The following is a 21614-nucleotide window of genomic DNA, read 5'->3' as shown; positions in this document are numbered from 1 at the left end:
AGAAGGTGGGGGCGAGCCACGCCGGGAGCATGGAGAAGGTGAGACCGGGGGTGAGTCGTATGGGTGGGGTGGGTTTTTTTAGTACCTGGCGGGTTAATTAGCTGATCTGAAAAAACAGATGCGCGTCTATATATGGCGAGGGGTAACAGAATAATATTCTGTTACCAGTAACAGAATAATATTCCCAGAGTCAAGCTCACCGGCGGGCGCGCCTCAGGCCGCCGCATCCATTCCCATAGTCGGCCGACACCGGGGAAGGGTGGAGGACGTGGGGGCAGAGGATGCAGGAGGAGGCAGAGGCGAGTGGGCAGTGGATGTGGCCGGCGATGCAGGCGCTCCAGCGAGGGGGAAAGTGGGTTGGGCGAACGACCAGGTGATGAGGAGGCTAGTGGTGGTGGTGGAGAGGCGAGGAGAGGCTCGTGGCGACCGGGATAGCTCAGACTCCGGCAACCACCATGGCGGCCGAGAAGGAAACGGTTAGATGTGGCAATTCTGGTGATCAAATGAGGCGAGGGAGGAGTGGGTGAGGTGTGGAGGAGGTCGGGCACGCCTTATATAGGCCAGGGGAAGGCTTTGGAGCATCACGAGCGTGCTTGAGCTCAAAGACAATGCCGGACAGGAGCCGGACACGTCACGTGCACGACGATTGTGGCCAAACACCGATGACATAAGGCGGGGCAGCGGTGCAGGGTGATGCATGAGTTAACATGGAAGCTAGTGGACATAGAGAGACATCATGAAGCAGAGGGAAAGAGGCCGAAACAGGGCACGCGGTCTGCAGAGCATGGATTTTGGTTGATTCACCCTGTGGTCACCACATGAATTGGCGCACACAGTGCTGGATGAACTGCCAAATCATGTCTGGGAGGTCAGGTGAGAAGAGGAGAGTGCCAAGGAGGAGAGATCCAAGCATAGTGACCATGGATGCGATCATAGCTAGCAGGTGTTCAGTTGCATAGCAAGGTGTTTGATGCCTGCTGTGGTTCACATGTCTGGAGTTGGACTGAGATGTTTGGCACAGCTTGATCAATCACTAAGATGATACTGATTAACACAAATGAACTTAAGAGGAGAGGTTTAGATGGTACTTGCTATAGAAAGTGCCAAAATGGCCAGAATAGAGATGATGAAGTAGCACTCACATAAGTGCTAGGAATGATCTTAAATTTGGCACGACCCAATGATTTTAAGATACGAAGGTGCCTAAAAAGTTTCATGCCATTTGGACTTGTCAAAATAGCACTTCCTTCATAAAGCATCTCTCTGGACAGAATCTTGGAAAAAATGCATAAGGTAAATACCTAGATGAAATGAGCCAAAATTTGGTGGGGGGATTTTATATGGATGCAAGAATTTCCCGGTATACTTTCATCTTAAATGAAGCAATATAAAATATGGTTGCTTCACAAAGTGAAAGTCTGACCAGAAACCAAGATTTGAAGCTGGGCTTACATGGACGAGTTACATGAGCTCAAATTTGGTGGAGAGTCATGTTTTGATCAAATGAAGGATGTGGCAAAGTTTCATATCATTTGGACATGCATAGAATATACCTCCTTCACAAAGTTCCTTCCTGGTAGAAACTTTGAAAAATTGCTAAAAAATAATTACTAGGCAAATGAGTATGAAACTTTGCATGAGGCCATGATATGGACAGGAAAATATGTCCAAAATTTTGGAGTCAATCAAACAAAGATAAATAGCACCTGCTTCACAAAGTGCCATTTAGGGTAGAATAGGAAAAGAATTATTGGTGGATGATCTTTCAACATGGCAATGAAATATTTTGCCATATCTGAGCAAGATAGGATGAAAAAAAATTATGAGAATTATTTGGGGATTTATGGAGTGATAGAAAGATAGGTTGCTTCACAACCTAGGGTTCAAAGGGTTATCCCTTTAACAGAAAATGAATATTCCCTAGAAAACGAATATTGGATTAGGTCAAGGATGAAAATGGCATGATCTTGGGATGATGATGAGGATGGCAAGCCACTATAAAACCTAGGAAGACATGATCTTCCCAAGTTTCAGAACCACATAGCGACCGAAAAACAATTCAAATAAAGAAATCCAAGAAAATCATCGGCGAAAGAAAAGGGAAAAATCTAGGGTGTTGCACGACCCGTTATGGTCAGGTCATAAACACATGATTTCCGCTCTAGCCCATTTACGACCCATTTTACGGGCCGTTATTGGTCCACGAATAGTACGACCCGTATAAGGCCCATTGGTTATACGGCCCATCGAGGCCCCATGGATCCTACAACCTGTAGGATGCCCATGGTCACTACAACAGGTAGCTGGCGGTCCATATATTGCCCATGGTTGTAAAAAATAGGTTACTGTGGCCACTAAAAAAACACGGAAAAAGAACTGCATTGACTATAAGCAAACAACTAAACAAGAGAATAAGGAAATAAATAAGCAAGCAACTAACACTAGGCTATTATGGCTATTACACATATTACATCTACTGGGCATCAAAGTTCACCGCCAGTGCAAATATAAGGAACAAAGCAGCATATCACATACGCTGGTAGTCAAAGGTGGCGATGAGTGCAAATAAACGCCACAGCAAAACAAGTCCAGAGTTGAAACCACTTCAGAAGAGCTGAAGAAACAATATCCTGGGTACCCAACATGCTCGAAAGATTCTTAGAAAGCTTACTAACTTTCTCTTGTTTGGCACTTAAATCCTCCAGCGCTTGCTATTGCACCAGAAAGTATGCATCTGAATTCTGTAGGGAGTTCCTCAGTCCTTCGGCTTCGTGTCGCAGCACATCTGATCGATGTCATTCGACTTGAAGTTGAGACTCAAGAAGACAAACTGATTCAGGCAGCGAGTTCGAAGAGCTTGTGCCAGCAGTTATGGCCAGTAACTCGAACATTACATCTAGATAGGACTTTTGGGTTGTCTCACTATCGTTAAGATAGTTTTTATCTGCTTTCTTGGTGACCAACAGGGATGTCTCACTATCTTGAACCTTATCTGCATTACTTCCTTTACCATTGCATAACGGGGTACTCTTCACCAATATTTTTTCCGCATTCTAAAAGAGAAACAAGCAGACACATCACAGTTTATGATGTTGTTTATGAAACTCATTTTGGTAAATCAGTTTAGTACTAAAGTGGACAGGATAACAGCATGAAACAAACATATATCTATGTACCATGGTCATTGTATGGTCTATATCATTCTAGTTTTTGTTGCCAAATCAAGATAGAGACATAGTTTAAATAATATCTATTTAAAACAAAGCAACATAGACATAATATAAGTGTGGGAAACTACACAGCAATAACAACACTTGTAATGTGCATGACATGAGAACATAACTGTTTATTCAATTGAAACTGAAATCAACATAGAGCAAGTTACAATAGCAAACGAGTTAAAGAAACAGGTTTAAAACATACCTGTTGCGCCATTGGAGTTTCAATTCCATCCTTCAAATTTGAAAATAGTTGGTATGAGTAAATACAGTGATGCAAGAGCAAAGGAGTATGAACCATAGCTACAGAACCTAACCTGAGAACAATTCTTCCTCTGCTTTAAGCGTTGAGTTGGGATTCGGAGCGGTGGTCCTCATGCTTTGGGCACTGTAGTTGCCTTACTAACTGCTCGTGTTTGCTGCTCTGTGGTGGAGATATTGATGTGTCAACTGGAACTGGGTTACTATCTGCTGGGGTTGGGGTTAGAAGGGGTGTAGCTGGTTCTCTGTCGAACTGGGTAGGGGTACAATCTATGAGAGCCTGGGTTATGTGTGGTAGGGTTGGTTCTTGGGCAAGTACAACCGTGGTCCTATCTGCATCGACTAGTAGCACTATCTTTTCTAAAGACCGTGTTGTTACTCCCTTAGATACTGCCATCACCCCCTCCAATTCAAATGGCTGATAAACAAGAAAAGTAATTGAACGTATAGACATTTTATGATAGACAGGTGCAATGGATAGTGGGGAATAAAAGAGGGCATGAAATAATTTACATTTATGTTGTCTAACCAAACAGGATATCATGACACAATTTCGCATATATGATGGCTAACTAAACAGGATAGCATGACACAATTTCACATATATGATGGCTAACTAAATAGGATAGAAAGACATAATTCAAAATATGATGACTATGTAAACATGATGACATGATATAACTATATGATGTGTTTATTAAATAGGTTAGCATGCCATAATTCACATACATGCCGCCTATGGAAACATGATAGCATGATATAATTCACGGACATAATGACATAATTGAAAATATGATGATTGTAAACACTAAACAGGATGAGATGATAAATATATGATGTCTTTATTAAATGGGTTGGCATGCCATAATTCAGATAGACGTTGTCTATGTAAACATGATAGCCTGATATAATTAAAATATATGATTTGTATACTAAGCAAGTAAGCAGATGGCAATCGCATATATGATGTAAAAACTAAGCAATGCAAGACAACATATGCATGATATGAGTAATATAATGGTACCAATTTTGAGCATAGACCCCAGGAGGGAAATAGGACGTGTCATTTGTCTCTAATTCCTCCAGTAAGGAGCTATCTGTAACCAGCAAGATGTTTGCTTCAGTAGATAGCATTGTCTTCTCTGAAGACCTTGTTTTCACTCCAGATACTTCCATCACCGGTTCAAATGGCTGATGCATAGGAAGAGTAGTTGAATATACAAATGTTGTTGACAAATGGAACACATAATATAAAAAAGGATAGCATGATATAATTCACATATATGATGATTGGCTAAACAACATGGCATTGCATAATTCACATATATAATGTCTTGCAAGAAGATAACATTGCATAATTCACATATATAATGTCTGGCAACAAGATGGCATTGCATAATTCACATATATGGTAACTAGACACTAAACAAGCGACATTCGCACAAAGTATGTCTAAACTAAGCAAATGACATAGCAATGCAAGACACGATACAAACAATATGAGCAACATAACCCTGCCAAGTTAGAGCATACACCTTAGGGGGGAATAGGACTGGTCATATTTCTCTGAATCCTCCTTTGAGGAGCTATCTGTAACCAGCAAGATATGCGCTTCGTGAGATAGCATAGTTTGCTCTGAAGACCTTGGTTTCACTCCAGATTTTTCCATTACATTGTTAAATGGCTGATGCACATGAAGAGTAGAAGAATGTGCTAACATTGTTGACAAATATAATACGTAATGAAAAAATGGATGACATGATATAATTCACACATAAGATGACTGGCTAAGCAGGATGGCATTGCAAAATTCACATATATGATGCCTGGCTAAACAAGATGGCGTTGCATAATTCACATATATGATAAAGAAAATAAACATACGGAATTCACACAAAGCATGTCTAAACTAAGCAGATGACATATTTGATGTATAAAGTAAGCAATGCAAGGCACCATATGCATGATATGACCAATATCAGCATGCCAAGTTAGAGCAAAGATCTCAGGGGGTAAATAAGAGTGGTCTGCTCCTTCTGAATCCCCCTCAGAACAGTTATCTTCCTATTGATTACAATCTAAAATGGGTGGAGGGGGGGCTGCGTTTGCACCCACCATGGAGTGACGTCTGCATGAAATTTTATTGCCATGCAAGGTTCTTCGCTTTTTCTCTACATGTTCAGTTCCATTGTGTACAATAATTGACATGCATAGGAATAAAACATAGTGAGATTATGTAAGGAGTGCATGCAGAAATCCAGAGTGATGGTAGCAACCAATTGATAGACCCACAATCAATGATAGCTGGAAGATAATGGCTTCAGTTAATAAATATAGATAATGGCTTCTTTATTGTTTGTTTCCCACCCAACACGAAACTCATAGTAGACACTAGAGATTAACTAGATAGTAGACACATACTATTGATTGCGGCCCCGATATGTACTGCACAACCATTTAAAAACTCAAGTTTGAGCATTAGTTTGGAGCTGCTCAAAGTCTAATCGGTGAACATGATGATAAAGTAGCATGTAATAGTAAGCGATGCATAACGTAAGTAGACACGAAAGAGTACGGCCTCTCTTGCGGACTTGTGTGGTTCTCGAGGTCATCTGCTCAGTTGATGATGGTAATGCAGTTGTCGTGGCCGGCGGCGGCGGGGAAGAAGATCTGAGGCGGCGAAAGACAATTTGGAGGGCGGGTCCCTGCTATGGTGGACCCTTCTATCATTGGAGTAGCTAAGATAGGGTGGAGGACGGCGTAGCAGGAGCAGGACAACCCACACAAGGATTTCTTTGACAACTATCTATAAGTGAAGTAATTTTGTAAGGGCTCATTTGAATTGGAGGATTCTAACAATGCAGGGATAGGAAATACACAGTAATAGGATAGGAATTCATGTGCAAAACAGAGAATTTAAAATCACAGGATTTCTATCAATCTGGGTGGTTGGTTCACAGGAATTGGAAGGTTACATGAATGCAAAGAAGCATGGTCAAATTAAGTCATCAAACCATAAGAAAATGTATTGTTATAATGCTATATTGCTACAATCACTTGGTCTTGTTCTTCATGAACAGGAATTTGAAAAGAAAGGCCAAGTGGATATTAAAATTCGTATGGTTTTTCTTTCAAAGAGACACTAAAGGAATAAATCCTACGGTTTTTCTTTGCTCCATTCCTTTGAACCAAATGCATTAATAGTAGTACCATAGGAAACTTTCCAATTCCTGTGTTTTTCCTTCACTTTTCCTTTCAACCACTGACAATTCTAGTAGGCAGGCATGAACAGGCAAAAGCCTTGTCTTGGGAAAACCACGGCCACCTATGGGGCCATGAGCCCCTTGTGGTTCAGCGGGGGGATTAGCACGTCGCACAAATAGCGGGCAAGCGTAGTACAACACGATAGAGATCACACGAGCACTTTTATCTAGGTTTGGGCTGCCACAAGGCGTAAAACCCTACTCCTGCTTTGGTGGATTGATGGTGGATTGTGGTGGAAAACGCATCGCCCTTGCCCGGCAGGATCGCCTCAGGGCGAGAGCGGCTACGCGCATATGAGTGTAAAAAAGTCTGAATCCTTTCTATGGTTGCCATGGGCCTCCTTTTATAGATCAAGGGGTTACCAAAGTGGAAAATTTGCCAATGTGTATTAATTTGATAGCAATCAGTGCTATCATACCAAAATCTGCAGGTGGGACAAAGCGCATTAAATGCATCACTTAGTGTCACATCACAGTGTGCCCGACAAGCCTTGTCAGGCTATTTTGCCAGCTTTGCGCCTGCCTGGTTGACACGTCTCTGGACGGGTGTCCTTTGGAGATGATTCTTGTACGAAGTGGCTGCCATGTGGCAAAAGACAACCACTTAGTCACTTGGGGGCTTGACACCACACCGATCGGTGACTTGCGTCGCTGTGAGGTGGAGCGGTGAAGCCTTGGTGGGGTAGTTCGCCCTTGCTATGCCCGGCAGGCCTGCCGGGGCGGTCTGGAGGCTTGTCTTCGGGGAAACCTCGACCTTGCCAGGCTCACCTGCCCGGCAAGGGAGGTTTTCCCTTGGTGATATCTTGCTTCCTTTGGCTTGACTTGGTCTTCTCGATCTGCCCTCTTGATTCCTTAAAGAGTTGATCTCTCTCGCTTGGTCTAGTCTTGGATGTTGCAATCTCGTACTTAGAACTACGGTTTGCTTGTCCATGAACAAGTCAGGGGGAAACACACACCCCTGTTTGTGTACCCCAATAGAAGGCCCCAGGCTTGAGCCATACGTGTCGCCGGGCATGTCCGGTTAGGCCCCAAACAGTGCATGAGCACGTGGCAAGAAGATGCTGCGTGCGCAGTGGTTTGTCATGATAACCAGACAATCCAACGTCCACTTCGCGTAATTACCGCAAGTCGTGAGGTAGTGGGACTGTAGCACTTAATGTGAAATGGTAACTTTCTAAATAGTTGCACCCTTCCCCACATGTTTTCTATAAGAGAGGAAAATGCGGAAGGGTACTACTCATTTGTTGCTCGCTCTGCCCCTCCCATCATCTTCTTCGCAAGCCAAACGACCATTGCCCCTCCTCCCCCGCACCGCCGCCATTCCCCCACCCAACTTCCTCCTTTATCCGCATCGGAGCTCGAAGGAATGGGGAAGAAAGCTGCCGCAAAAGGGAAGCGGATGACTGCCGAGAAGGAAGCGGCCGCCGAGGGGAGCAAGAGAGTGACGGGGATTGATAGGAGGTAGAGGGGAGACATCGTCTTCTCCCTATCGAATCTGGACGGTGAGCTACTGCAGGCAAGGTATGGGTATCTGTGGGGGAGTGAAGTCCCGAAAGGGCACGACGCACCCAAGGTTCTGGCGGAGGGGAAAGAGGATCCGCCAGATTCATAACGAATCTTCTATGTGTACTTCATCTGTGGCCTCTGCCCTGCTTTCTCGGATTTCCTTGAGGTGATGATGGTGATCTATGGATTCCATCTTCTGGTTTTCACTCCAAATGCAATGGCGTGCATGGCGATTTTTGCCCACTTGTGTGAGAACTTCATCGGAGTCGCCCCCAACATTGATTTGTTTAGGCACTATTTTGTCCCACGGGTGGAGAATAAAGTTAACCACTCCCGGAACATAAGATGGATGCCGCCGATGTCGAGGGGAACCTAGTGTTACCTGTTATGTCAGCAGCATGACAGATGGGATGAGTGGAGACGAGATTGTTGCTGGATTCAAAGGCTCCAAATTTCTGCCATGCACAGACGGAGTGCGTCGAGCGCGGCAACGACTGGAGGGAAGTTGGTCTTTCTGACGACAGGCTCCGCCTGACAATAAACAGGATCACCCGCTTGAAGGCTGCCAGGCTAACTATCGAGCATGTGGGGGCTGACTTCCTCCTTCGTCGCATCTCACCGCTGCAGAAAAGGGACAGGTTCACCTAGGAGTATGGGGATGCTGCAGATAGGATGAGATTTCTCCCTGGCCTGGACAATAATCTGTTGGTCTATGGTCATGCCTGGTTGTGTGATCAACTATTTGGCCGCTTTGGGCTGTTCAAGCTGCCAGCAAATGTCATCCCAATGAATATCAATTCTGCCAGGGATCAGATATTGAAATGGATGCCAGATTGCAATGCTCATGGAGTTGCGGGTGACTGGAAGTTACCCACACTCGACGCAGAGCTCGAATGGTCATCCACTCTGGTGGAAAGAGCTACCAGAGTGGAGACCAGGATGTACAAGCACACCTCCAAGGTGGAGGAGGCGTACATCAGGAAGAGGTTGGAGGAGGACATGGCGTTCCGAGCTACCGCAATGGAAAAGGCCGGGAAGGCAGGTAAGAGAAAGGGGAAGGCTGAGGATGAGGGTTCCTCCCATGGAGGAAGCGGGGCGTAAGCCATGGAAGAGGTTGCTGGGGAGGATCCTGCCGGGGACGAGCCTGCCTAGGACGAGCCTCCGGGAATGAGGCTCAGGTCACCGCGGTAGCATAGGTGCAGGAGGAGGAGGTTGAAGAGGCAGGGGAGCCCATAGAGGAGTGGCTCACGGCAGGCCCTCATGCCCCCCGAGCCAGACTTGCACCATCACCCTCGCAGGCGTGCTGCCAACCGAGGAGCGGCGGTTCCTGATCCTGGGCTAGCCGCCAAGAAGGTGAAGAAGATTGCCACCAAGAGCAATAAGCAGGACATGGTGCGCCGACAATCCTCCTGCCTTGCCGGTGGTAAAACCCCTCCCGCCAAGCAATCTGTGACTACGGGAGTGGATTCCATCTCTGAGTCCAGCCCAAGCTCTTCGCAGAACTCGTCCTCATCGGAATCCCCTGCGCCTCAATAGGGTTCAAAGTTGCCGGAGAGCTCCGTCCCAGAAGAGGAGTAGGGCACCCTCGCCGCCCATGGAGTTAGAGCTGAACTCCATGCTCATCGCTGAAGATTAAGGGAGACCACTCCCCCTTTCTTTTCTTCTTTTATAGTAGCTTCAGTGTGCTTGCGTGCATCTGTTGACTAATCTTGCTTCCCATTGTTGATAGGGAGGAGGAGGAGACGGAGACCCTCATCCACTAAACCAAGCGGCTCATATGCGCGGAGCCATCGAAGACCGTGGAAGGGACGGGCCCAGCAGAAAGTGGCACGAGCATCCCGACACCAAGCCCCCAGCTCAGCCCCCGGGTTGAAAGCATAGAAGAGATTCCTCCTGCCAGGAGTGATGGAGGTGTGCTCCCCACCATTTAGGCTAAAGGAGGAGAGGAGACGGCTTAGGATGAGCCCTTCTAGGAGGGGCCTACCCTTGCTGTGGATCGAGCCGAGGGATCCCCGCCACGGGTCTCCATAGAAGAGTCCGCCCAGGGTAACATCATGGTTACCGAGGGAGGAGGTGGCGACCTTCCCCCGGCAACTGATGTTGCTGGGTAAACTGAAGCTTCTGCCTGGCAGACCTCTCCGAGTAACTTACTCGCTCCTTTTCCCTCGACTTCTCTCTTTATTTTATCATCTTGCCTCATGTTGTTGGTCTTCTGAATACTTCTGCTTCTTTATTATCGCCTATCATCCTTGCTTGCAGTCCGCCAGGTCGAATAGCCTGAAACTCTGGCGGAAGTGGCCAACATAGGGAGAGATGACGTGGACGAGGCCGTCAAGATAGCTGCCGCGGAGGGGCAAGGGGACGTTGCCGGGATTGTTCAGGAGCCCCCGATGGAGATGGAGCAGACTCTCGACAGTGCGCCAGGGGCGGGGGTGACGGTCGAGGATAAAGTTCCTCTTAAAACCATGGACCCCCTCCCCACATTTGTAAATGTGGTGGGGGCCTTTCCACCACCCTCGAGCCAGTTGGCGTTGGTTCTTGCGCAGCCTGGGCTTGGAGCTCCCGGCTCGTCGGCGGCAACGAGCGCGGAACTTGATGAAGAGCTTCAGCGCATTCTGGCGTCGCTGTACCAGGGGGTCGAAGAAGTGGACGACTCTTATCATTGTCACCATGGATTTGTCCTTCATGGAGTCCATGGCGGCAGGCATCAAAGAGATGCGTCATCGGCACCACCAGAAATGGCAAGAGCTCAATGAACAACGCAAGTCTGCCAATAAGGTGGACCAGAGATTGAAGTACAAGGGGATTGAGTTGCGCGACTAGCACAGCAAGTAGTTCCAGGTCCTCTTCAGGCGGTAGGAGACAATCTTGATGACAAGGGAAGATGTCATCGCTCGAGAGGCGCGCCTGGTGGACCGGAAGGCGCCCCTGGATGCTAGGGAGCAGAACACCGCTATCCGGGAGGAGAAACTTGAAGCCACTCTCTGTGCCAAGGATGATGACCTAGAGGACAAGCACAAGGCTGCCCTGGATGGTTTTGCAACCGACTACGCCGGTCAGCTAGAGAAGCTTGCTAACAACCTTGCTATTTCTTCCACTGCCAAGGTGGATCTTGACCAGCAAGTGGCTAAACTGATGGAAGAGCTTGCCGGGAGCGTCAAGGAAGTCGAGACCGTCAAGGTGGAGGTGCGGAAGGCAGAGATTCTCCTGAATGATGTGCAATCGCAGCTCTCCTCCATGAGCCAAGACCTTGCAGACACCAATGGCACCATTAAAAACATGAAGGCCAGGGTTAGCACTTTGGAGAGCTCAATAAATTCTGTCGAGGCCCGCGAGAAGCAGTTGTCAAAGGATCTGGACACCGCAAGGCACCTTCAAATGCAGAGGACAAGCTGGCGAACCACTCTAGGCAGGTCGATCTCTGGACCAAGAGCTTGATAAACATCGCCGAGTGCCTTACTGCCCAAACTGCGCCAATGGGCATGGAAGGGCCAGTCTATTCGGCCAGCAAGCAGGAGGCCCCCAACACTAAGCTAGGGGTCTTCTTCAATGAGCTGATCGAGAAGCTAAAGGCGCACAAAGAAGGAAAGGACGGTCGCTTCGCGAGTGAATCCCAGAAGCTCACCCGCAACGCCCTCTTCATGGTCCTGAGCAACATCGCCTGCCCCCACCCAGATCACAACCTCGCCAACGGCTTCAGGATGCCGCCGCTGGGCGCAGACATTTCTGTTGCCGAGGTGAAGGCCACCCCTCTCGATGACAAGGTTCTCGGTGTGCCCGTTTCTCCACAAGGCCGACAGACCCGTCCTTGAATTACTCCCGCTACCGTGCTGCCCTGTAACATAACTATGATGCATGCCCCATGTTTAGACATTATGCTGCTTATGGTTATGTGGAACTGATGTTGTTTCTTAATCTGATTAATTTCTATGCACGTTCTGGTTTCCTGCCAGTATCATATTGCCGCCATTGTCGTAAGGGCCTGGCCCTTAAAATTCATCTTGGCATGGATGCGTCCCGACTGCTTTGTCCTTAGTAGTTTTTGACGCATCCACTAATTCCACGAGCGGGCTCTAGAGGGAATGTGGGTGCAGATAAGAATCTAGCAAAGGCACCATCTTGTGAAAGATTTCTTCATACGAACACTTCAGCACTCAAGGGATTTAAACGAATACGAATCCAAGATCTGTAGTAGGGTAAAGATAGTATGAACTTAGTTCTTTTTCTGCAGTCCCTTCCACTTTTTATAGCCGCGGTCGCTTGTCACGCCCGTAAGCTTCGGGAAGGATAGCTGTCTTTGCTAGTCGCTCTCCGGCTCCCGGCAGGGGCCGGTAAGAGCCATATGTATCTTGTGGGCAGCAGGACGTGATGTTAGGCTCTGCTGGTCTTCCTCTCCTCCCCTCCACACCTTTTGAACGATCTGACGATGTATGGCAAAAAGTCATGCTGGCGCAGACGGGCTTGCCGGAGCATACTTGCCGGGGGTCGATCAACGGACTCGCATCGGCACTCCACCCAAGATTTCCCGAAGCAGGGTAAATGCTGGACCGAGTGTCGTGCGGGCTTATCGACGCCAATGAAGCCAAATCTGGGGTAGCTCAGTTCTTGATAGGAGGGAGTGGCAGAAGGGGAAACATGTACCTTTACACATGCCCCCATTCCCGAACAGGGCTCGCAGGGCATCCATGCCGCCTGACTCGTTCAGGTTGGTCTTGTCACCCCTTATTACTAGTTTCTGCTGCCGCTGCGACCAAAGTGGAGGGAAACGATGGAGATTAGAAAGAGTGGGCGGGGGAGCAACATCGCTCTCCCCCTCCGTGTTCGCCATTCCCTGCTTTCCCTTGGGCGTCATGAGTGATGACGTTGCTAATGAAGCAGGTGATGAAGATGACGCGCGGTGTATGCTCTCGGGTTCGTGCAAGTGATCACCCTACCTAGAGCGCCAAAGATGTCGTGGGAAAACCACGACCACCTATGGGGCCATGAGCCCCTTGTGGTTTGGCGGGGGGATGAGCACGTTGCACAAAGAGTGGAGAAGCATAGCACAGTATGACAGAGATCACATGGGTAGTTTTACCTAGGTTTAGGCCGCCGTGAGGCGTAAAACCCTACTCCTGCTTTGGTGGATTGATGATGGATTGTGATGGAAAACACAGCGCCCTTGCCCCGCAGGGTCACCTCGGCGAGAGTGCGGGTATGCACGGATGAGTGCACAAAAGTCTGAATCCTTTCTATGGTTGCCATGGGCCTCCTTTAATAGATCAAGAGGTTACCAAAGTGGCAAATCAGTCATTGTGTATTGATTAGATAGCAAACAGTGCTATCATACCTAACTCTACAGGCGGGACAGAGCACATTAAACGCGCTGCTTAGTGTCACATCACGTTGTGCCCGACAAGGCTTGTCAGGCTATTTTGCCAGCTTTGCGCCTGCCTGTTTGACACGTCTCTGGACGAGTGTCATTTGGAGATGATTCCTGTAGGAAGTGGCTACCATGTGGCAAAAGACAGCCACTTAGTCACTTGGGGGCTTGACACCGCACCGATCGGTGACTCGCATCGCGGTGAGGTGGAGCGGTGAAGCCTTGGCGGGGTAGTTCGCCCTTGCTGTGCCCGGCGGTCCTGCTAGGGTGGTCTGGAAGCTTGTCTTTGGGGCAACCTCGACCTTGCCAGGCTCGCCTGCCCAGCAAGGGAGGTTTTCTCTTGGTGATATCTTGCTTCCTTTGGCTTGACTTGGTCTTCTTGATCCGCTCTCTTGATTCCTTAAAGAGTTGATCTCTCTCGCTAGGTCTGGTCTTGGATGTTGCAATCTCGTATTTAGGCCTGTGGTTTGCTTGTCCATGCACAAGTCAGGGGGAAACACACACCCCTGTTTGTGTACCTCGACAAGCCTACACTCCAAAAATGTTTTGTGCTACTTTTACTACTTTGGACCCAGGCCACTGCCCTAGTAACTCAACTCCCAGGCCCATCTACACATGCACAGCTCAAACGCGCATAAATAAATAATGATGGCTTTCGAGAGAGTCCTTCACTGATAGCTAAGTTGCCTAGTACCTCACTACTTGTTATATAGGAGAAACTAATCATATTTCACGTTTCTACGTGTGCTCAATGGACAATATATATAACATGTCGAGTAAAAAAAGTGATGCAGCAAGTGTACAACCTCTTTGGCGAAGCCATGTCGATCTCAACATCATTGGGTTGGTCGCTGATGATGTTGTGGCTAATGTGGCAGTCGGAGGAGGGGAAGAAGATCTTAGGCTCCTGGAGATGGAGAGAAGGGTACTGCTCCGCTGTGATGGAGGGTTTTGTCATTGGAGCAGCTCCGGTGAGGTGTACAACAGCGAGGCTGAAGCAGGACAAGAGAGAAAATGTTAACCTAAAGTGCTATTCTAATAGCTTCTCCGATAGATGATGTAAAGTACATAACCAAAAAGTGCTAGATGTAAAATACATCAGCCGCTCATCTCTGAACTTAATTGTCAAAACTGAATTTTATTGTCGAAACTAAATTTTGCTGTCGAAACTGAATTTTACTGACGAAACTGAACGCACTAGTAGCAGGAAAGCAGTGCACTAATAGTTTTGGCTGCTTGAGCACTAGTGGCAGAGTAATAGTGATCTAAATCGATAGTCGCTCCAGCAAGGACCGTACTACCAGAGAGCAATCGGGGCAGAGAAGCAGCAGTACCCAGAGCAGCAGCGCGTGCCAGAGCCGGGGTAGCTGGTCATGTAGCAGCAATATGAGCTCGAGCGAGAGTCGGAGCTACTGCTCATGCAGCAGCAGCGGGAGCAAGAGTAGACTAGCAACACAAGCAAGAGCAAGAGCAGCAGCGCGAGCAAGAGCCTGAGCAGACCAGGCAAGGGACCGAGAGCAAGAGCAAGAGTAGCATCGCGAGCATGAGCCAGAGCAGACCAGACAGGGGACTGAGAGCAAGAGCAAAGCAGTAGTGCGAGCGAGAGCCGAAGCAGCAGCCGCAGGGCCAGAGAGAGTCAGTGCAGCAGGATCAACTCCAACTGATGTGGACGTCGCCGCTGAGAGAGCGATGTTGTGGAGGAATTAGCCGACGACGCTGCCGTAGATGGAGCCGCGCCATGTTGGCTCAGGACCGAGCGCCGGCAGCACCATGAGATTGAATCAAGAAGAAAATGCAGTGATTTTGTGTAGAACCTCTTTGGTGGCACTGATTGGGCCTCAGCTTCATCCGAGGAATCGATGATGGTGGTGCTCTTCCAGTGGTGCAGGTGAAGACGGCATTGTGGGAATGGATGTGGCATGAGAGACAGGGCGAACATCGGGTGTAACGCCCCGGATTCGATGCGCCAGGTGTCTGCCTGTTATTCGCCGTCGTTGCCATGTCATTTGCTTGCGTGTTGCATTTTGCCATGTCATCATCTACATTTCATCTGCATGTTTTTCAAAACTTGCATCCGTTCGGGTTCCATCATTTCTCTCCGTTGTCCGTTCGGAGTCCAGACCACACTCACACGCGCCCGCGGTACCTCCGAATATTATTTTATAAGTGGCATAAAAAATTTCTAGGAATGGGTTGAAACTTGTCGTGTGGTCTTATTATAGTGTAGACAGACCGCTTGTCAAGTTTCATCACATTCGGAGTCCGTTTGATAGCCCAACCGTTAAATGTATAGCGGTACCGTTGCCGGTATCTTCGTCGAAAGTTTCGGTATCCGAAACTGCCGCCGGGATGCACTTCCCTTCTCTTCCCTCAGGCCAAGCCCACTCTTCACAGCCCACCTAGGCCTGCCAACCCCCCCTCGCGATCAGATCCGTCGGATTACGGTCGGAGGCTCCAAAACGCTCCAAACCCCCCCAACCCTAGCCCCTCCTGCTATATATGGACACCCCTTGTCCATTTTGGGCAGCCTAACCCCCTCCACCTTCCTCTAGCCTCCCCCTCCTCAGATTCTGCGTGGCCACCTCCATTTCCACACCTCCCCAGCCGCCGGCCGCCACTTGTCGCCACCAGATTGGTCGCGCCGCCAGCCAGCCACCCTTCAGCCAGTGGCAAAGCGCCACGTCGCCCCTGCCTCCCTCCTCCTCCCGCAGGGCTTGCTGAAGCACATCGCAAGCCCGCCCCGGGCCAGATCTGGACCCGGACGAGCCCGCGCGAAGCCGCTGTCAGCCCGCCGTCCTCGCTCCCGTGCTCCGCCCCAGGAGCCCGCGCTCCAACCTCCCCGCGCCAGCCCCGCCTCCGCGCCGCCGCCCGGCTTCCTCGCCGCCGGCGTGCCTGCCTCGCCTCGTCAGCCACCAGGTCCCTCGCCGCCCTCTTCTTTGCTTCTCCTCGCCGGCCTAACCCTCCTCTTTGCCCGCTGTGCAGTGCCATGCATGGAGTTCCGCCACCGCTTGCGGACGTCGTCGCCGGCGCCGCCCAACGCCGAGAGCGGGTCTCCCGCGCCCAGATCCTGCGCCTCTCGCCGGGATCTGCTCCCTCGCCGTGGTCCCGTCTCCTCCCCCTCGTCTCTGTCGCTGGTGCGGCGCCGAGCCGCCACTGTCGTCCCGCTCGAGATCGGGCACGGCCTCGCCCGCTCGATCCACTCCCGCCGCCGCCCGAGTGGGCCGGCCTCGCCCCGGCCCAGCCCAGCGCCCTGTCCAACCTCCTCCTCCAACCCGGGCCTCGGCCCACTAAGGTGAGCACCCAGCCACTCCTAAGCCCCGCCCCAAGCGCTGCTTAGTTATCCCGCGCTCACTCTGTTTTTTCCCTAAAAATTGCTGTCCCCAGAAACTCATATTTTGTTGCATACTTTGACATGCCATAAGTTCGTGGATACTGCTCCGTTTCGTGCGTGTAATATGTCAAAATGTTCATCATGATGTGCTCTTCATTTCATTCTATTGCATCATATTCATTTGAGCTCATCTTGATGCCTGAATCATCGTTGCAAGAGTGCTATATGATGTTGTCTGCTGTCTATTAACAGAACATGCTCATTTGTCATTTTTGCCATGATTGATGTGCATCCTATGAGGTTGATGTCTACATGTGTTTTGAACTATGCCATGCCATCTTTACAGAGGTTCTTACCATGTATTTTTGTGATAAATGTGGTGACTAGAACAAGCATGCAAACTAGGCTTCGTGATGTTGCTGATTTTAGTCACTGTTCTGCTGTTATTTTGATGCCATGTAAACTTGATGCTACAAAGAGATCCAAGCATATTTTAAGATACTTGAGTAAGGATGTTTTGAACATATGGTTATCCTCTATCCATTCATGCCCCTGTTTGCAATTATGGAATAGTCTAGCATGTCATTTTTGTGCTCTACTCTTGCTACAAAATGTTTCCTGGCAGATTGTTTACATGTTATCCAATTTTGCCAAGGTTGTTGTAGTTGATCCTTGCATGCTATGAACTTGTTCTTGCCTTGGTTTGTTTCATAAACATGTCTTCTTGCTGATGCTATGCTTATCTTGTCATGAAATGACTTGTGGTGAGTGAATCGACATTGTTAAGTAGGGTACTTGCTGTTACTGTTTTGCTAGGCTGAATCTGTTATTTCGTGATGCTATGTAAACCTGCTGCCACAAGTCATTCTATGCATAATCTGGAGATGTTCACTAAGGGTGTTTTGTTCTACATGTTATGTTCTATCCTTCCATGTCCCTGGTTGCAATTATAGCATGTTGTAGTTTGTTGTAATCTTGCTCTAAAGTTGCTAAATAATGTTGCTGTCAGCCTGTTAACATTAAGTTCAGTTGTTGCCATGATTGTTGTTAGTGATCCATGCACCCAATGAACTTGCTATTGCCATGCTTAGCTTCATAAACATGTATTCTTACTGTTGGGTGCCTTGTCATGCCATGTAATGCTCTGTGGTGAGTGGTACAAGCTCATCAACATGCCTACTTATCGTTGTTCCTGCCATGTTTAAATCTATAATATAACTTGCCATGTTTACATGGGTGCCATCATATCTTCTGATCCTTTTTGGCTCATGGTCAGTAAGGGACTTTTGTTCTATGCAATTAGTAGATTCATGCCATGCCTTTGTTTGCCATGATAAGTTCCTGTAACATGTTGTTTGATAGCTCTAAACATTGCAACCTGATGTTAATTTCTGCAAAGTCTGAAACTGATATTATTTGCAATCTTGCCATGTGTGTTTGAGCATGTTCTAGTGATTTCTGGAGATAGCTCAGTGTTCATGTTTTGTTATGCTTTACCTGTACATCATGCCCATGCCTTTTGTTTTCTTGTTTCGTCTTCGTGGCTTCATCTCCTTCATGGACTCGTTCTTCCTTGCGGGATTTCAGGCAAGATGACCGCTACCCTGTATCTCACTACTATCATTGCTATGCTAGTTGCTTCGTTCTATCGCTATGCTGCGTTACCTATCTTTTGCTCCTCAAGCCTCCCAAATTTCCATGAACCTCTAACCTTTGACACCCTTCCTAGCAAACCATTGCTTGGCTATGTTACCGCTTTGCTCAGCCCTCTTATAGCGTTGCTAGTTGCAGGTGAAGTTGAAGATTGCTCCATGGTAGACAGGATTATATTGGGATATCACAATATCTCTTATTTAATTAATGCATCTATATACTTGGTAAAGGGTGGAAGGCTCGGCCTTATGCCTGGTGTTTTGTTCCACTTCTTGCCGCCCTAGTTTCCGTCGTACCGGTGTTATGTTCCCGGATTTTGTGTTCCTTACGCGGTTGGGTGATTTATGGGACCCCCTTGACAGTTCGCTTTGAATAAAACTCCTCCAGCAAGGCCCAACATTGGTTTTATCATTTGCCTCACCATCACCTACATTTCCCTTGGGAGTAATTAAACCGAGGGTCATCTTTATTATAGCCCCCCCGGGCCAATGCTTGTCTAAGTGTTGGTCCGAACCAGAGCCACTTGCAGCGCCACCTCGGGGAAACTCGAGGTCTGGTTTTAGTTGTACGTAGTGTTCATCCGGTGTTGCCCTGAGAACGAGATATGTGCAGCTCCTATCGGAATTGTCGGTGCATCGGGCGGTCTTGCTGGTCTTGTTTTACCATTGTCGAAATGTCTTGTAAACCGGGATTCCGAATCTGATCGGGTCTTCCTGGGAGAAGGTATATCCTTCGTTGATCGCGAGAGCTTATCATGGGCTAAGTTGCGACACCCCTACAGGGTATAATCTTTCGAAAGCCGAGCCTGCGGTTATAGGCAGATGGGAATTTGTTAATGTCCGGTTGTAGATAACTTGACACCAGATCCGAATTAAAACGCATCAACCATGTGTGTAGCCGTGATGGTCTCTTTTCGGTGGAGTCCGGGAAGTGAACACGGTCTTTGGGTTATGTTTGACGTAAGTAGGAGTTCAGGATCACTTCTTGATCATTGCTAGCTTCACGACCGTTCCGCTTGCTCTCTTCTCGCTCTTATTTGCGTATGTTAGCCACCATATCATGCTTAGTCGCTGCTGCAACCTCACCACTCTACCCCTTCCATTCCCTTTAAGCTTTGCTAGTCTTGATACCCATGGTAATGGGATTGCTGAGTCCTCGTGGCTCACATATTACTACAACAACAGTTGCAAGTACAGGTTTTTGCGATGATCATGACGCGAGAGCGATGTTTGTTTGTCTTGAAGTTCTTCTTCTACTTCTTCTTCCATCAGGAAATAGGTTCCAGGTCGGCAGCCTGGGCTAGCAGGGTGGATGTTGTTTGAGTTTCAGTTTGTGTTCCATCCGTAGCCAGATGATGCTCTTATGTATTATGTTGATGTATTCGTGTGGCATTGTATGCCTCTTGTATGTATCCCCATCTATTATGTAATGTTGATGTAATGATATCCACCTTGCAAAAGCGTTTCAATATGCGGTTCTATCCTTGGTGGGACCTTCGAGTCTCTTTAGGATAGTATTGCATATTGGGCGTGACATCGGGGTAGCTCCTTGGAGGTGTAGGACGGGGTGGCTAAACCGGTGGGACAACGAGATCAACGACGGATCCTCATCCAGTGGGGTGGATGAGGGATGTCGAGCTGTTGCGGTGGACGATGTCGTCGGGGAAGAGGCTCCGGTTGGGTGGCGGACGGAGGAGGGTGTCGGGCTTCGAGGGTTTTTGTGGCGTCATTGTACGAATGGTGGGGGAGGGGATGGGAGGGGGGAACCATGCTTAGGGATGCGCTTGCCCGAAATGTGGGGTAAGTTATGAAAGTAGCCCCGATTTGAACTAGGTGGTTCTTTCGGTTCAGGGGTATCACGGGAATTTCACGCGTCAGGATTTCCCAGGAGGTGGGAGTTTCTTCACGCGTTGTAATTTTGGGATAGCAATGCACGGTTTGATATGGAGGAAATTTAGGAGCACAACAAGATAAAGAGATATCTTAAAATTTTGGATAACAAGGCGCGGGTTGAAATTCCCGGACAGGGCTAACGTGTATACTATATCAAATCAATTCGCACTTCCCGCGATGAAAAAAACAAAAAGAAATCAATTCACACCACACAAGAGAGTTTAGTCCCGTGTACTGTACAAAATCAATTCGCACTACAAATGCCATTCAAAACTTTGAATCCATGTTATGTTCAATTAAAATATTTGGCTACGTGTATAATGCATGCAACCTATTACTCAAATATATTGTAGTGCATTCCAAACGTATATACTACCACTTCAATATGAACTAAATTTGAATTTGTTTCTCTATTTGAATAAGATCTACAATCATGATTGTTTTCAAGTTAAAACATTTGAATTTGTTTATCTATTTTAGTAGGATCTACAATCATCATTATTGTCAAGTTAAACCATCGTTTGTATATTTTCTTCACAACACACCACATGATTACTGTCGAGTTAGATATGAACTATGTGTACTATATGAACTCGAACTCGATTTTTTGAATCCACTTTATGTTGATTTCAAATCACAGTACATTTCAAGCTCTAGCTAGATCTTCATAATCTAAACCATGTCTCATATGTATATTGTGTTTACCACATAATGTATGGTGCCCCACCCCCTATGCCTACAAGTATTTAGCTGTAAGTTGCAAACACCACACATTATCACAAATTCAAATGACATGTGAGATTGTTCGATATATATTATGGTTTAGTGTCGGGGGAAACTGACCCACGAACACCTATGGGGCCGGCGGACCGGGCCCCTTTCGGTTCGGTGGGGGGCGGAGGTTGCACGAAGAGCAGATCGAGGCGAAGCACACAAGCGGTTTACCCAGCTTCGGAGCTCTCCGGAGAGATAACACTCCTACTGCTGCTTGTCTAGTTGTATTATCTGGTGTTCTTGCTCTCCAAAATGAGAGTGTGATGTCCTCTAGGCTACGGATGGATCGAAGCAAACTATCTGAAGCCCCGAACCTATCAGCCGAACCCCCCTACGTTGCGCATGGGCCTCCTT

This window comes from Triticum aestivum, chromosome 7B, assembly GCF_018294505.1.
Source record: "Triticum aestivum cultivar Chinese Spring chromosome 7B, IWGSC CS RefSeq v2.1, whole genome shotgun sequence".
In the NCBI taxonomy this organism is placed as follows: Eukaryota; Viridiplantae; Streptophyta; class Magnoliopsida; order Poales; family Poaceae; genus Triticum; species Triticum aestivum.
Note: the sequence above shows the minus strand (reverse complement) of the source record.